The sequence below is a fragment of the Pelodiscus sinensis genome, chromosome 11, assembly GCF_049634645.1.
Source record: "Pelodiscus sinensis isolate JC-2024 chromosome 11, ASM4963464v1, whole genome shotgun sequence".
NCBI classification, from domain to species: Eukaryota; Metazoa; Chordata; order Testudines; family Trionychidae; genus Pelodiscus; species Pelodiscus sinensis.
In genome coordinates this window covers 37,287,902-37,306,172 of record NC_134721.1, presented here as the reverse complement: position 1 = coordinate 37,306,172, position 18,271 = coordinate 37,287,902, and the positions used below count along the sequence as shown (strand labels likewise).

The 18,271-nt window shown below is 40.5% G+C and overlaps 1 protein-coding gene across 2 annotated transcripts in view; it reads left to right on the top strand.

Moving 5' to 3' along the window:
* The first annotated feature begins 3,008 nt into the window (after positions 1 to 3,008).
* Positions 3,009 to 18,271, top strand: part of SLC6A1 (solute carrier family 6 member 1) — a 210,974-nt gene continuing 195,711 nt past the window's right edge. Inside the window, exon 1 of one of the 2 annotated variants that reach the window (XM_075939325.1) lies at positions 3,009 to 3,089. The gene's annotated coding sequence lies outside the window, so the exon portion shown is untranslated. The remainder of the gene's footprint in view (positions 3,090 to 18,271) is intronic. The other variant, XM_075939324.1, reaches the window with a different exon arrangement.

Here is an 18,271-nt window from a genome sequence, read left to right as displayed (position 1 = left end):
CACCACCTCCCTAGGTAACCCATTCCAGTGCTTCACCACCCTCCTAGGGAAATAGTTTTTCCTAATAACCAACCTCGACCTCTCCCACTGTAACTTGACAGCATTGCTCCTTGTTCTGCCATCCTTCACTACTGTGAGCAGCTGTTCTCCATCCTCTTTGGAAACTCCCTTCAGGAAGCTGAAGGCTGCTATCAAATCTCCCCTCACTCTTCGCTTCTGCAGACTAAACAAACCCAAATCCCTCAGCCTCTCCACATAGGTCATGTTATTCCCATTTATTCGGCACTGGTAAGGCCACATCTGGAGTATTGTGTCCAGTTCTGGGCCCTCTCCAAAGCGTCCACATCCTTTCTATAGTGGGGGGCCCAGAATGGAAACAATACTCCAGATGTGGCCTTACCAAAGCCGAATAAAGGGGAATAATCACTTCTCTGGATCTGCTGCCAATGCTCCTCCTAATGCAACCTAATATGCCATTAGCCTTCTTGGCTACAAGGGCACACTGTTGACCAATATCCAGCTTCTCATCCACTGTAATCCGCAGGTCCTTTTCTGCAGAACTACTACTTAGCCCGTCGGTCCCCAGCCTGTAACAATTCTTGGGATTCTTCTGTCCCAAGTGAAGGACTCTGAACTTGTCCTTGTTGAACCTCATAAAATTTCTTTTGGACCAATCATCTAATCTGTCTAGGTCACTCTGGACTCTATCCCTACCCTCCAATATATCTACCTCTCTCCCTAGCTTAGTATGCAATCCATCCCCCATCCAGGTCATTAATAAAGATGTTGAACAAAACTGGTCCTAGAACCGATCCTTGGGGCACTCTGCTAGAAACCAACTGCCAACCTGACATCGAGCCGTTGATCACTACCTATTGGGCCCAACAATCTAGCCAGCTTTCTATCCGTCTTACAGCCCATTTATCCAATCCATATTCCCTTAACTTGCTGGCAAGAATATTGAGGGACACTGAATTAAAAGCTTTGCTAAAGTCAAGGTATATCACATCCACTGACTTTCCCATATCCACAGAGCCAGTTACCGCATCATAGAAGCTAATCAGATTCATCAGGCATGACTTGCCCTTCAGGAATCCATGTTGACTATTCCTGATCACTTTCTCCTCTTCCAAGTGCCTCAAAATGGATTCCCCGCCATGATTTTTCCGGGGACTGAGGTAAGGCTGACTGGTCTGTAGTTCCTTGGATTGTCTGTCTTCTCTTTTTTAAAGATGGGCACTGCATTTGCCTTTTTCCAATCAACCAGAATGTCTCCCGATCCCCATGAGTTTTCAAAGATAATGGCCAAAGGCGCCACAATGACATTTGCCAACTCCCTCACATCATCTGTCACTAGTTTACCTCCCTTATCCGGTAAGGGCCCCACAGCCTCTCTGATCACCCTCTTATTGCTAACATGCCTGTAGAAACCTTTCTTGTTACCCTTCACATCCCTTGTTAGCTGCAATTACAATTGTGCTTTCGCCTTCCTGATAACTCCCCTGCATTCTTGAGCAATGTATTTATACTCTTCCCTAGTCACCTGTCCAAGTTTCCACTTCTTGTAAGCTTCCTTTGTGTTTAAGCTCACCAAGGATGTTCCCAGTAAGCCAATCTGGTCGCCTACCATATTTGTTTTTCTTACTGCACAGCGGGATGGTTTCCTCCTGTGCCTTTAATAAGGCTTCTTTAAAATACTGCCAGCTTTCCTGGACTTCTTTTCCTTTCATGTTAGCATCCTACGAATCCTGCCCATCAGTTCTCTGAGGGAGTCAAAGTCCGCTTTTCTCAAGTCCAGGGTGTGTATTTTGCTACTCTCTGGGTACGTCTACACTGCATCCCTAGTTCGAACTAGGGATGCAAATGGAGACAACCGAAGTAGTTAATGAAGCGGGGATTTAAATATCCCGCGCTCCATTAACATGCGCGCTAGTTCAAATCACAGCTGATTCGAACCAGGAAGTGCGTGCCGGGACGCGTTAGTTCGGACTAAAGCCCTTAGTCCGAACTAATGTTACTCCTCATTTTTTCGCAGCTGAGCCTCCTTCCCACCTGGCCAGGGGCAGTGTCCCCCCTTAGTTCCGCTTCTCCTCCCGCCCTTCCCCGCCAGACCCTTGGGCCGCACCTTCCCAGTGCGGCTTCTCTGCCCTCGCATCCCCCAAGGGCTCGCTCCGCTCCTCTGGCCGCCTCCTGCGCCCCCCTCCAGTCTCAGCTCCCCCGGTGTATTCCCGCTCCCCAGTCCTGCCCCCCCTCCAGTCTCAGCTCCCCTCCCGTGTATTCCCGCTCCCCAGTCCTGCCCCCCCTCCAGTCTCAGCTCCCCCCCGTGTATTCCCGCCCCCCAGTCCTGCCCCCCTCCAGTCTCAGCTCCCCCCCCCGTGTATTCCCGCCCCCCAGTCCTGCCCCCCTCCAGTCTCAGCTCCCCTCCCGTGTATTCCCGCCCCCCAGTCCTGCCCCCCCTCCAGTCTCAGCTCCCCCCCCGTGTATTCCCGCCCCCCAGTCCTGCCCCCCCTCCAGTCTCAGCTCCCCCCGTGTATTCCCGCCCCCCAGTCCTGCGCCCCCCTCCAGTCTCAGCTCCCCCCCGTGTATTCCCGCCCCCCAGTCCTGCCCCCCTCCAGTCTCAGCTCCCCCCCCGTGTATTCCCGCCCCCCAGTCCTGCCCCCCCTCCAGTCTCAGCTCCCCCCCCCGTGTATTCCCGCCCCCCAGTCCTGCCCCCCCTCCAGTCTCAGCTCCCCCCCCCCGTGTATTCCCGCCCCCCAGTCCTGCCCCCCCTCCAGTCTCAGCTCCCCCCCCCGTGTATTCCCGCCCCCCAGTCCTGCGCCCCCCTCCAGTCTCAGCTCCCCCCGGTGTATTCCCGCCCCCCAGTCCTGCAGGCACAAGCCCAGCACGCCTGCCCCCCCGCGGCCCGGCTGCGAGTGACGCCCCCCCGCTGCAGGTGTAGGGCCAGGCTGTGGGGGCGGGGCCGCTCGGCCCGGCCCCCCCGGGTGGGCTGCGCGGGGCGGGCGCTGGAGCAGGCGCTGGAGTCGCGGCGCCGGGTTCCCAGGGAGCGGGCGAGCGGCGAGCGGGCTCCGGCGCCTCCCCGGCAGCGGCAGGTAGGTGCTCCCCGGGGCGCGTGTGGCGGGTCGGGGCGGGCGGGCCCCTTGCGGCTCGATCTCGGGGGTAGCGCCCCCAGGGAGCCGCCGGCCCCTGCTCCGAGCCAGCGGCGGCAGCGCTGCGGGAGCCGCCCGGCCGCGCACGTCGGGACTTGCCGGAGCCGCTCGGAGAGCGGGATGGGGCCCCGCGACCTCCGGGCTTTGGCTAAATGTGGCGTTTCGGCCGCGAACTAACTCTGCAGCCCCGCTTCTTTTCGCGTCTGGGAAGAGCACGCTCGCTAGCGCTGGCAGCTCCATCCCGGACACGCTCCTGGGCGGCAATAGCCAGTTGCGGGCAGTTGCAAAAAGAGAATCTAAGATACTTGGCGACTTGAAACTGAAGGCAGCTAAGGTGGAATTGAAACGCCGTGACCCTGTTAGTAGCTTTAATTATATCTTAGCTTTAATTATCTTCTTATCACGTCTTAGAGGACTATTGCCTCATTGAAATGATCAAGTTACAGATGTAAAGTTATCTACCTTTGCTGCACACACACAGAATATTTATTATGTGAATGAAAACAAACCACCAAACATCTATTACGCTGATGTGCAGCATTGTTAACACAGAGCTTTGTCCTCTTGCCGAGCTGTTTGCTGAAGATTTCCTTTTTTCTCCCTATTTGCACCTTGTCATGTTGTTTTCCTGTACAATGTTATCAACAGTGACACAGAATGCTTGACATGCTCCTTGATACCAAGAGCTTTGGTAATGAAGGTCAATGAACAAGAATTTGCTTAATGCCAGTGTAAAGTCATTCCTGTTCCCAGTTTTCTTCCCAGAGGGTCAGTGCTTGAAGGTGTTTAACTCCAGCCTATTCTGATTTTACCTGTAATTAGGTAGAGGCACTCTGAAGCCCCTAGCAAGAACAAAATCAGTTCTCTCTGTTCCTCATTTTGCTGTTCACTAAGATACCCACTGACTTCTTGTTAACTTGACATTTTTCTGTTCTATTGAAGTAGTCAGGATGAAGAGATCAAAATAAGTCAATATGAAACAAACGTTAACTTGAATGACTAAAATCATTCAATCAGACTCGTACATTAAAGAGCTACTGTTTATATCACTTTTATTTAATGAACATGATAGTTCACTTGTTCTGATGCTCTTCACCATCATTTATTTTTGCTTAACTTGTTTCTTTATTGTTTGAGAGGATGGTGATGGGGTGTTGGAGACATAGATATTGTGGTTGGAATATTTTTCTCAAAACAATATATAGAGATGTGAGAAATACTCTGTGAAGACATAAATTTCAAATGGAACGATATGGGAATGGCTTTGGTTGACATAGAAGTAGCAGTCTGAATCTGAATTTTGAAGAGAAATTGTTCATTTAGCTGACTATGTTGATGAACTTCACTCTTTTCTGACATTAGACAATCAACTCAAGTGTCTCAGTTTACTTATAAGTACAGTGAAAGTGCTGGAAATTAAATTTCTATTTAAAATTATATCTCTATGGATGTTTTCATGTATATTAAATATAACTTGCATATTGTCAGTCCTTTGTTATGTATGAAACATTTCCTGGCCAAAAATAGGTGAACTATAATCTTTCATTTCTGTTTTCAAAAATTAACAGAATCTTTGTTTTGATCTGCTTAACAAACTACAACATTACATGGTTTTATAAAGAAATTAATTGAACAATAATGAAGGGCATAGGTTTTTCAAGAGTAAGTTGACCATTCTTTGGATATTATCTGAATCATTTGCATTTGGAAAACATGCAATCCTCATCCAATGAAACTCTAGATAATCTGCTATTACATTTTCTCAGTGTCATCTTAGATTTTTTTTCCTCAGAGGATAAAATAACATTTTAAATCAACATGATTGAGCTTCACTTTTGGTCTAGAATTAAAACACACAATACCAATTTGAAAAAATACAGAGAGCTTAGTATTTATAGCTTATTAATGCATTTCCTAGAATTGTAATTTCAATTAATTTATCTTTTTGCTTTGCTGCATTAGAACTTTTAAAAATCTATATTCGCACTAGAGATTAGTGGACTTTAAAGATAATCAGGTCAGTCATAGATTCCGGGCATCTAACCCTTTTGGATGCCCAGAAATAGCCACCAGAAATAGCATAACAAATTTATTTTCACAGACAAAGATTTTTTTTCTTCATTTAAGGGAGAAAGACATTTAATAGAATTTCTACAGATATCAGAATCTTATAGAATGGATGTTTCTAGTTAATTTTATTGGAGTGAATATTGCTAGTGTAATTTCTACATTTCTGCTATTGGACTTAGGGCTGCGTGACTTTAGATGTTTTTCTCTTTTAAAAAATTAGATTAGCTTTGTGTACTGTTTGTAAGCTTTTTCCTTCAAAGCAGATGTTGTTCATCTGTGGGAAAAAGGGTTTGGGGCATTAAATGTTTGGAAATTGCCAAAAACCCCGAAAGAAAATACCAGGAAAGGAACAAATCTGTAATTCATTTTTCTTCAAATGGCTCATATAATATGAAAGCAGTTGGACTGATTTAAGTTTTAGGAAAAATAGGTATATCATTATTTGAAACAACAGGTAGAATTAATCTACCATATGCCTTGTTTTTCAGAACTTCACAGTTGAAGGAAATAATTAATTTATCCTATAGCGAATGGAGCAGATCTTACCATCTTCCACCGCTTTCTTTGTCTCTATTGGACAGGTTCAATTTCCAAGAAATGATGATTTTTAAATCCCTAAGTAGATGATGTCATAATGGCATCATCACATCCTTCATTTGATTAATTCTCATTAAAGAACAGTAATAAGATTTGATATGCATATCTTAAAATTCCCCCTTACCTTCAGGATATTGCCTGACCTGCACGGCAAATTCCAGTGAATAACACTCATGAGTTCCAGCAAAAAAGACATTCCAATTTGGAAGCCAGGGTGGGACATGAAGCAGCAATGGCCTGATCCTGATCTTAGAATTTAAGGACTTAATTGATAAAACTTCAAATGGGGAGAATGTGTGTAGAAATGGAGACAATGACCAATATTTTTAAAGCTGGTGCTGCTAAATAGGTGACTTGATTTTAAAGGTGCTAAGCATATTCCGTTCATACTGACTTCACTTGGATTTTTGGAAGTTCAGCACTTTGAAAATCAGACCAATTTTATTTATGTATCAAAATATGAATTTGGATACCTAAGTTTAGGCACGCAGGTTGGCAAATGTTGATAATTAAGCACAAATATATTTTGAAAGCTTTTCCCCACACCTCAAATTACCAATAAAGTAAAAATATTAGCCATAACTGTAGCTGGGTATAATCTGATGATAACTGCAATGTTAGTTTTATGTGTTGATAGCTTTACACTCTTAACTAATTAAAATAGTTGAACTTCAGATAGTTATATTAATTCATGAGAATTCTCCTTAGACATAATGAAACTCAGTTTATAATCTTAAATTCTGAGTTCATCGTTCTGTGAAAATTGTAATTCTGATTATAGTAAACCTCTTCCGTGAGGGAATCGTTCTTTAATTCTTTATAAGAAAATGATATATTTTTCATAAGGTAACGTGGTAGAATTTTTAGCACAATATTTGATACCACGTTTAAAACCTAAACCAGGGGTTTTAAGAGAAAAGACATGTCATTTGAGTAATGACTGGATAGGCTGCTTTTTATAGACCAGCTTGGGTATTTTTACTTGGAGAGTTCTATAAGTATACGATAAATAATATTTAAATCGATTTATATGCACTCTTTTATCTTAATAATTAATTGTATTTAAGTTTGAAATAATTCTGAAATTCATCTATCAACTTTCTTAAGTGAACTGTTCTTAATAAATGTGGAAAAAATTTATTTTATTTGTGCCTATGCATGTATAAATTCCATGTTATCTCAATACAAGTATTGTACATGCTGAAAGACCAGAAAAAGAGGTTATCTTCATGTTGCTGTTGGTTCTTTATCAGGGATTGGAAGTAGTTAAAGAATGAAGCCCTCTCTTATGAGCACTGTCATGGTGATTGCTCTTTGATTTTTAAAGACAACCAACAAATTTGGTGAATATCATGGATTTCTGGAACTACATTTCAAAACAAACCAATGACAATGATTACGGACAGGCTAATCTCAAGAACTGGTGTTGAGCTGAATTAGTGAGATAAAGCTATTTACTTTAGACATAGATGTGTTACATCAGCAGGCCAGTCAACTTCTGTAGTTCACCCCTGTAGAGACAGCTGTATTAAGGACAGATGAGTAGTGACTGGGCACAGGAATTGTTAACAAGCAAGGGGAATAGAAGCTTTATAATTGAATGTACAAACAGTAGGCACTCACCAGTTATTGGTGCCAGGTACATTTCTAAATAAATCCCATTAGTCTTTCTGCACCCATCTTGCATGCAGTGACAAATTTTCATGAGCTGTAGACCTATTTTAGAATAACTCAGATATGAATGAGTAGTAGAACTGTATTGTTCAAGAGAATCCTGATTTGATAATATTCCATGGCAATTTCTTTTCATCCTCCTCTCAGGATTTGCTACATGTGATGCATCTTCTTGCTTGTGCCTGCATTGCACATTGAAAACAAAATATGGGTTTGGACTTTGTGAAAAATCAGTGCCTTCTGACTGAGTTTTAAATGATCACCAATGACATTTACATGGTTGTCCTGTAATGCACTGACATATTTGGTTATATAAAATATGTAAAGCCAAGCATCTCAGAACCTTTTCTGAATGCTTTCTACTTAGAGACTATATCAAAGCATGATGACTATTGTGCAATAATGACCTTCTTGAACATGAGATGGTTGCTCCACCTTGACCAACAGAGAAAGACAATGAACATTTTCATTACTGTGACAGAATTCATTTTGGAAAAACCAGGTCAGTTGTGGCAATTGTTTAAGAAAGTGAAAATGAGGGAGTAATGTCTTATCATAGTACTCATGTAATAATAGTACACAAGATGTGCAGCTTGGGTATTATATTACAGTATGTGCAAATCCAAACAAACACTATGCAAATCAGTATTTACTCTATCTGTGTTATATCTGACAGCTATCACAAATCATTTCAAAAGTAAATATGGCAAATTGACTAAAATATTATGTTCCATTTCCTCTCTAAAATATTATCTTAATCTGCAAAGGATATGAGAAGCAGCAAATTTTATGCTCGTTTCCCATTTTTATTTTAGGCTGTAAATCAGAATAAATTTAGATACTGAATTTAGATACTACTGTTCATAAGGCATCTTTTACTTTTTTCCCATATTTACTCTAAAGGACTTCATCATAAAATATGAGACTTCTTCTAGTTGATTTTATTGATTCACTGTATAGGAACAAAATGTATAGCCACAATTTAGAAGTGTTTTATTCAGATAAATCGAAAGTTATGATGTCTTCTTATATTAGGCAGCAAATCAACTTGCCTTATTGATGTAAAACTTCTGTTAACTTTAGAGGAAGTTTTCTTTCAGGATTTGGTTCTGAATCTATTAGTGCTGAAAATCATTATTATTTTTTAAGGTTTTTTTTTCTCCGTGGTATTTTTGAATTTATGAAGTGCAAACATAGATTTGTAAGTAGTAGTGTTAATAATTAAATATGTGAGATTACAAGAACCTAGCATTTTGTAGGGATATTTTGTGATTACATAAAATTAATTTGTAATGATTTTAATATTTATTTGACTTGAGGCACATATACAAGCTTGTGAAAATGAAGATGCGGAGAGCATCGGCAGTGGTAATTGTGTAATCTGCAAGTTAGGGATTAAATATTCTTAACACTGGTATAGCTGGAGTAACTTCATTAGATTTAGTGGCAATATTTTGGATGTAACGCAGAGTAACAAGCCCAACATAGTCAAACAATTTAAATTCTGAATTTCTTTGTTTCTGTTCCAATGTCTCTTACTGCCAGTGTGATCAGCTTTTAACAGGAAGACACTGCAGGTTTTAGCTATAATTCTGTTTTCATATTGGTTCACTCATGGAGTGTATCTAGACTGCAGGGTTTTTTTTCCGAAAAAAGTAGCCTTTTTTCAAAAAAACTTCCCCTGCATCTACACTGCTGCTGTGTTCTTTCGAAAGTAAATCGAAAGAACACAGCAGTTTTTTTGACCGAGGAAAACTTTGTTTTACAAGGAAGAACGCCTTTTTTCAAAAGCGCTCTTTTGAAAAAAGGTGCTATGTAATGCAAAGTGTGCTTTTTCGAAAGAGATCATCCAGGCAGTCTGGATGCTCTCTTTCGAAAAAGTGGCTTGCTTTTTCAAAAGTACTGGTTGTAGTCTAGACACTTTTTTCGAAAGAGGCTTTTTCAAAAGTATCTTTCGAAAAAGCCTCTTTTGAAAGAGGCTTGCAGTCTAGACGTAGACATGACTTAGCAATACAAACTCCATCAAATGTATTTAGAAATCTGGGATGCAAAGAAGATGTAGGTTCTGTGGTAAAAAGAAAATGTTGCACACTAGTTGCTAAACCACTTACTGTATTCAGTTCAGCATGTGGTAAGTGGAATATTTTTCTTGCTCTTAAGAAACTCAGATATGCAACTATTGTTCATGGAAATAGGGTAAATAAGTCAAAACCATATTTCTGCCTGACTTGAAGTATGGGTTATCCACCACATAAAATCAGATTTAGGTCCTCATAATCTAACTAAGATTTAAACCTTAATAAGCAAGAGACTCCTTTCCATGTTTATTGTTATGAATTCATTTTCAAGCATTGAATCACTTCTCAAAAAAAGTATCAGTTGCTGAATAATGAATTAAAAACAATTCAGTCATTTCAAAATGCAAATAAATATTTAATTTTACTCACAGTTTTATGAGTGTGTTTATTATAATATTTGCTGTGTTTTTAACAAGTGATGTAAAAAATAAAGGTTTAAAAACTTGGCCAGATTTTCCCATATTTTAAATTAAATATTTTCATAAAATATGATAATCAAAATAATATAGCCTAAAATACAGTTGTGGAAATTGATTTGATTTATGATATATCTTTAGCTCTGATGGCCCATTTAAATTTATGGACCTATTTCCAAAAAAGGATCATTCTATTGCTGAGGGTACAATCAGGCTTAATAGGGGAGTGAAGATTTTTTAATATACAATATTAATTTCATTTTTATATTGTAATATTTTGCCTTTGCATCATATACCCAGTCTATATGTAATAGTTAATTATAAAGCTCCATAGAATAATGTGACAAAAGCAATTGTCATCTTTTTGTATGATTCAGTAGTCAAGAATACATGTCAGAAACCTATTTGCTTTGGAAGTTTAATTTTAAAAAATAAATATACATTTTCAGGTAGGTACCACGTGTCTGTTACATTCCATCTCTTAGTGACTTTTAAGGGAGAAAATAGAAATATATGTGTTTCTATCACGGAGGCTGACCCTGCATTTCTCATGCAAGCAAAATTCCCATTAATTTACACATCTCTCTTGTTTAAATAAAATGACTCAGCTGACCCCTTTTTCAGATATGTGTATTCTGCATTTATGCTTGTTCAAGTGTATCATTTTTGTGTGCTGTCTCAAATTGTGACATTTCTATTGCAATTTAAGTGTCCTTAAAACTCAGAATTGATACTTCAGACCTCAGAGAGGTGTATTAAGATTTCCTTACAAATCAGAATTTTGGGGCTGTTACTAGCTAACTAGATTTTTTCTGGCCAAAGTAGGGTAGACCATCAATCTCATAACTGATATGCCGCCTACAGGGGGAATGGTACCTGACTCTTACTGTCTTTTAAATTTTATAGAATCATAGGGTTGGAAGAGACCTCAGGAGGTCATTGAGCCCAACCACCTATAATCCCATTTTTCCACCAAGTGACTTCATTTTCTTTTCTAATATTTATAGTGAAGCCAAGACTGCAACCTTGGATGTTGTAAACATGTTAGGGTTAACAACAAAGTATCATCAACAGCATGATGGCATTGTTTGGTATGTTTCTCATTTCCAGAATTTCTTTACAGTACATTGAAAACCTAAGGAAGCATTCAGTAAGGCGGAGTGGCACAGATTGCTACTATTTCACTGATGATCAGCACAGGCATTACTGAAATCATGCAGAGGCATTGTCGCCTCCTATACAAATAAATGTTATAAACACCAGTGGGGGTAGAACCAAACAGATAAATGCTTTTAATTTAAATAATTCCATATGACCAGAAGGGGTACTTGGATTGTGCAGCTGGGGAAAACATTTATAATCCAGAAAACCCTGGAAGCTAAAATGAAATTTTATTATGTAAATCATTTGTTTATATAACTAGAGTGATAGTGGACCCTCAAATAGTATGTGTGTGTTATTCATTTGATATGTTGCTCCTTTAAAGTGTAAAAAAGGTTTAAGATACTCTGAATTCTAATTTTGTTTAATACCCAGTTCTATTGATAATGCTCAATTTATGTAGTATATCAAGCCATTTTAATGTTTTAAATGAACAATAGCAATATTTTACTAAGGTTGCCACATGGTTTCAACAAAAATACTGGACACACTTGACATTACATCACAATCTACATTACATCTTATTTAGGAAATACTGGGCATTTATATTTTCTCATTTATATTTTCTCAATTTGTTTCCCACATAGAAAGCTAAAATACTGGACTGTCTGGCAACCCTACTAAGGTCAGATTCCTTAAGGGCTTGACTGTTCAGAGAGCACACATACCACTGTAACGGGTGACTAATAGGCTAGTCTTCTTTAGTTCACTTCTGAACCACAAAGACTATCCAGCCATAATTTTCTCTTTGCAGGGGTACAGTTTATTAGTGTATTCCCCTTTGTGCAGTCAGGCATCTGACTTAACTGAGTGGTTCATATGAAGGAGGGAAGGACCAAGCTTTCTCCCACCTTCCCCCATCCCCTTAGCAATACCTTCCTCTCCCTGCAGCATAGAGAGGGAGCATTCTGAGTATCCCCACTGGCACAGAGGATGCAATTTCATCCAACTTTTATGTTAGCTGTGTAGGAGTGATTGAGAAGAGTCATTGTTGATTTATGTAAGAGTCAGGCACAATATGACCCTAACTTTTATTCCAGGCCAAATTTTGCTCTGGACTATATCAGTGTAACTTAAGAACAATCTGTTGATTGTTAGGAGTTTGGAATGAGTAAGAAGTTTGGAATCTGGCCCTAAATTGAAGGATGAGCTTTCAATGCAAACTTTAAAGATGTTTTAAGTTTCTATGGCTCACACGATGGCCTCAATTTAGTTGCAATGCAGAAATGGTGCCTGCATGCACAAAAAATATGGGCAGCAAAAGAGACCAAGCTGAATTCCTACTGTTAATTGGGTCACAAAGGTATGATGTTAATGTTATTGGTGATCAAATTAAGTGATTTTTCTGTTGCCTTTTCTCAGGGCTTAACAAACTCAGTGGCCAAGGGCGCACAGAAAAATTTCATATCAACCTCTAGATGAAAGTCCAAAGACTCCAAGCAATGGAAAGAAAACTTTTCAAATGTGACCTCAGTAGTGTTGTCTTCATGTATCTGCAGCCAACCAACCTGAAACAATAGGCAATTGTGAGCTGCTAAAAGGTCCAAATTGTAACTCCAACCAGAGCACACAATAAGTCATATTGCAGGAATGGAGCCACTACCCAGCAGCTATTCAAAGAATGCACAGAAAACTGATATGGAGCACAATGCTTACACATCTCATATGTAAGCTCTCAAAATCCTGTCCCCATTCTCTCCATACACTGGAACCTCCCTGTTTTTTTTATGGTCATATAGGAGAGAGTGGGTCTTGAGAGAGATATGGAGTGGTTCCATCGATCTCAACGAGGTGTTAACTCTGCAGGCTGACTCCAGCTCACAGTAGGCAATTTGCCTCTTGCTGACAAATGATACTAAAAGTGGCTAGTAGACTCAAGAACAAACTATGTTCAAAACTATTTCAGTGTAACCATGGTTTCTGAAACAGTGCTGAGCACAGTATAAGGGTAAGTGGGGATCAGGAGTAATCTGCACAAGTTCAGAAACATTTTTTGTATGAAATGAACAAATTTCCTAGTATAAAGGGTATCTGACTTTTTCATAGAACTCTCAAAACCACTCACTGCCTTCAAAGCATCATCCCTCCTATCCTCCCCAGCATGTGATTCACTTTGACTAGCTAGCAACTTATTGGACAATTTGGCAAGGGTTGTTTAAATAAACTAGATTACTTATTTTCTGCCTGAAATTCCCTTGTTGGTGGCTCAGGGACACATTGTATTAAGCAGAATAGAGCATAATGAGGTTGTAGGAATGCTTTGATGTGGAAATATTTATATATTATACAAAAATAGCCTGGGTAATTATTGATGTAGAAGCCTTTCCCAAAGTATTCTGGGACAATTTATATTAATCAAATTAAGATTATATTGTACATATAATAGATTTGGTAGTAACACATCCAAACTCTCAAAATTCAATAGACAATGTGAAAAGGTAAAATCTAAATACATTTTGTTGATACATTTAGAGCTTGCTTGAGTCCTTTTTCACAGGTACATTTGATATCTGCAGTATTGAGAAATTAATACTTGAATGCAACAGATTTGCAGAACAATTTTATCTATTGTATAATTTGTACCATAACCATTCTCCACCATCAGATTCACTGAGACAATGATTCATCTTCAGAATTGAATGTCTGCAATGAACTGTCGCTACGTTTGTCTTACTTACATAACAATCTTTATTAAGAGTTGTTTCCCCTTAGATGATTGAATTTAATTTCCCTTGCTACCTTTGGCTTCTAATAATGTTTGTCAATAAAGCAGATTTTTCTATATATTTTGCTTTTCTTCTCACATCTGGCTCTGAGTGATGGCTTGGGCAGTAGAGATTCTAAAAGCCTGTAATAGCCATAATAATAGAGTTGGTTGAAGGATGCTGGTTGCCTTGGTAACTGGGCATGTGCCATACAAGATAATGTCCCTGCTATAGTGGAGAGATCTGTGCTGCATATTGATTGCAAGAGTTTTGAGTATTTGTATAAATGTTGTATTTTACAATGCACATCCACCTAAGGAGTAATTGTGGATTACTAGGAAGGCTAAATTCAGAGATGCTTGGATGCCGTTAGAGTACCTTAAAAACTTACTGCATTTTGTTTTGGTTTGATTTTTTTCCCATTGGGCATTATTATAAGGGTAGTTTATATTATAAGAGTCATTTGCTAATTGTTTTAAATTGTGATATTTATTTATCAATATTCAAACTGACTATTTTTAGTCCTCTAATTCACAATGGAAAAATATGAGACTACAATACTCTTGAAAATGTGGAGCTAACAGTAAGGGCTAAAACTACCCATCTACTGAAGGACATTCTCTTGTGTGTAGTGGGACCGCATAAAGTCACTTCTGTCCCATTTAAATTCTCAAAATAGGGATTCAAGTTAAATGTAATTGGTGCATAGGCCTTGTGAGCCTCACTACTAGCAGGACTGTGCCTGCTTCCCCATATGACTCATGATCTGGATTAATCCTACACTTATTCAAGCAGATCCCTACAAATACCAAATTATATGGTAGTTTCTAAGATGCACAAATGGCCAAGACCACCAAACTCCAGTTCATCTATGAGCGCCTCTTTTTATCATTATCGATGTACACTTGCTTAGGCTTGGCCAGATTCTTTGTTTGGTGAATATTTACATACACAAGGAAAACATTCACAGCTAGCAGGACAGGTTAACAAATTATTCAAAAACTAAAGAGGGAGCCACAATCAATGGAGCTTCTGGTTCAACAAATTCTGTTTGGCCAAATCTAGTTTAGTTTTAGGGGTTTTTTTTGTTTGTTTGTTTAATGCTTGACATTCACATTTATCACAATATCAAAAAGCCTTTGCCAAGATGGATCATTCACTCCAGAAAGAATTCATCAGTGGTCCTTTTTAAAGAATATTCACTTTTGTGTCAGAATTTTATTTTAAAAAATATTACTTATTTCAATAAAAGTTGCATATTTGGATTTTTCTAGGTCCTAAATTAAGAAAAGGTAATATCTGGCAAAACACACACACACACACACCTTACGACCAACTCACTTGTTGGTGTAAATCACCAAAGTTCATTGGAGTCCATGGAGATACACAGTTATATCAGATGAGACTTGCACCTGTGACCTCAAAAACATTCTGAGGCATTATCTGTTTGCTATCCAGGTGCATTTTGTCAGCCAGATTCATTCCCTGGCAGTAACTAACAACCCCTTGGTGGAAGAAAATTTTACCTATGGGAGTCACAGCACCAGAATGTGCCTTTAAGTCTTGTTCTACCAGCGAATCCACTGCTGCCCAAGATTGGGCAGTGCCTGTCAGGGACTGGGCTTGGGCAGGATATTGATTGATTTAGGATATCCCAGGGAATCTAAATGCAAATTGAATCTGCCCTTCCAAAGTTGAACCCTTTGGGGGAGTGTGGTACACTGTACACTTGCCTTCAGCAGGTGTAGGTGACCATCCTTGAATAAACAGTACAAGTGGCAACCCCACTTAGACTAGTTAACCTGAATCAAACTCTGTACATAAAGTGCAAAAAAATCCTACAGGTTGAACCTCTCTAGTCTGGCACACTCTGGTCTGGCAGCAACCATGGTCCAACATGATTTTAATTTGCCAGATGTCCTCATATCATGGGTGTGGCCAAGTTTCCCGTGGTCCCTTAATGTTTGTTTACAGCTACCATTCATGGCTCTCAGTGTTCTGTGCTGTTATTTTACCTCTAAATGTCTTCTTAGAGCCAAAAGAGAAATGGAAGTGTTGGTCATGCTGCTAAACAATATTGACCTCCTGTGGTTCGGTAAATTCTCTGGTTCAGCACCAGTCAGGTCCCAAGGAAGCTGGGCTAGGGAGGTTCAACCTGTACTAGAAATTCATGACGGCTGTTATGATCCAAGTAGCCAAAGCAACTGGTACCTTTCTGCTACAAAGGGTAGTGATCTGGGAAACATGCAAGATACAATGAAGTGCTTTGCCACAATGGGGTTCCCTAACTATGGTGGAGCAATAGATGGAATGCATAATTTATCATGGCACCTGACTACCTTGCCAAAGAGTACATAATCTGGAAGAAATGGTGTTGCAGGCGCTGGTGGATCACAAGGACCATTTCACCAGCATCAATGTGGGATAGTCAAGAAATGTGTGCATAACACACACATCTTTGGGAACTCTGGTCTCTTCAGAAAGCTGCAAGATGGAACTTTCTTCCCAGACTGGAAAATTACCATTGGAGCTGTTGAAGTGATCTTTGGAGACCCAGCATACCCTTGCTTCCATGGTTCATGGGAGCCTGGACTGCTATAAGGAGTATAACTATGGGCTGAGCAAGTGCAGAATAGTGATAGAATGTGCTTTTGGATGTTTGAAGAGAAGGTTTCACGGTTTGACTAGCTTAGACTTCAGTGAAAGCAACATTCCCATAGGTGTGACAGCCTGCTGTATACTCCATAATCATAATATCTGAAAGTAAGGAGGAAAATGTTATGTCTGGGTGTGGTCTGGAGGCACCGTGTCTAACCACTAATTATAAACAGCCAGACAGCAGGGCAATAAGGAGAGTACATCAAAGGACACTGCAAATCAGAGATATTTTGCAAAACAGCTTTGTGACTGGCCAGACAGCAATATGACAGTCATGCATGTTGCTCTTAATGAAATGCCCCCTGCATTGAGTATGCTTGCCTGTAAACCCCCACGCTCCCATGCAATGCAAATAATAAAGGCACTGTTGTTGAGAAATCACACATTTTTATGAATGGAACACAAGGAATAAAGGACAGAAAAGGAGTTCCTGGCAGAAGCTTTGGGGGTGGAGGGAAAGGGAAAGCAGTGTTTTACAATCCTCCTGTTTAGCAATCACCAAATGTAAGAATGACAGCCTTTTGTTCTGGGAGACATCCCTGGGGGCTATGTGTAAGGCTGCTCTTGACTCCCCTCCCACATCCCTACCTGGGAAAAGGGGCTATAGAATTTAGTGAGAAGACAATGTGTTTCAGTATGGACTGGAGGGGGTCTCTGTACATATGACTCTTATCAGTTCTCCCAAAATCTTGAAGATTTTCCTGTGTCTTCACTTCACATTCCCTGCATGCTCTTCTTGCCTCACATTCCACTTACATCTTCTCCAGCATCATTCTCCTCCGTGCATTTAATTGTACCCTGTCCATGTGGGCACATTATTGCATTTGTTCATTGAACATGTCATCCTGGTTATGTTTTCACCTTCAGATCTGCACTAGCTGAGGAGCTAGAGGAATGAGCAACAGGCTAATTGTTGCACCCACTGTACTGAAAAAAAGTGAAATGACTTTACAGAAGATACATTGTGGAATAAAGAACCTAAGCTCTTAGCATAAAATGTTTGCCCAAGACAATAGGCATGTGTTATGTACGAAGCCAAAGTTATGCTTGTAAGCACCCAGTATGCAGTAGGTGCACCATAGATATCTTAAGGGAGCATCTGGATTCAGTGTGGTGGCAGGCATGGTAAGGACAAGTCAGGGCTCACTCAGTGCCTGCAAATAGCAACTACTGCAGCTAGGCAAGCATCTGCATTTGCATAGGGGGGGCCACCATGGCAAGACAGCAGGGCAGGGACTCATGCAGTGACCATGTGTTCAGCACCTCCTATTTCCTGGGACAGTTCAACTTTCCTTTCCCATAGGAGCCTGCGGGTAGGAGTGGGTCCAGGTGAGAGGCAGAACAGGAGTTCATGCAGTCACCAAGGAGCCTGCAGGAGGGCAAGGGGCCTGGGTGTGGCAGCAGGGTAGTGGCTCACACAGACACTGAAATGCCAGTGTCTGGCAGTGCCAGGCATGGCAGCAAGGCAGGGGCTCAAACAATGCTTTGCTGGGGGTGAGCAAATAGAGGTATATTGCCAGTGGTATCAGTTACACAGCTTCCACTGCTTCAGCCAGGTTGCCATGCATGATATCAGTCTTCTCTGAATCACATAACAATGATAGATCCTGGATGCTGACTGAATGTGGCCAGAAACATGGAACTAATGCTGCAATGATGACAGACAGCATACTGCTGGCTTAGTATGGAAAAATGTTCTACCACGGAGGACAGAATAAGTCAGGCGTCCCCAAAAATCTTGTGAGAAGGATGAAGGAGTACCTTAA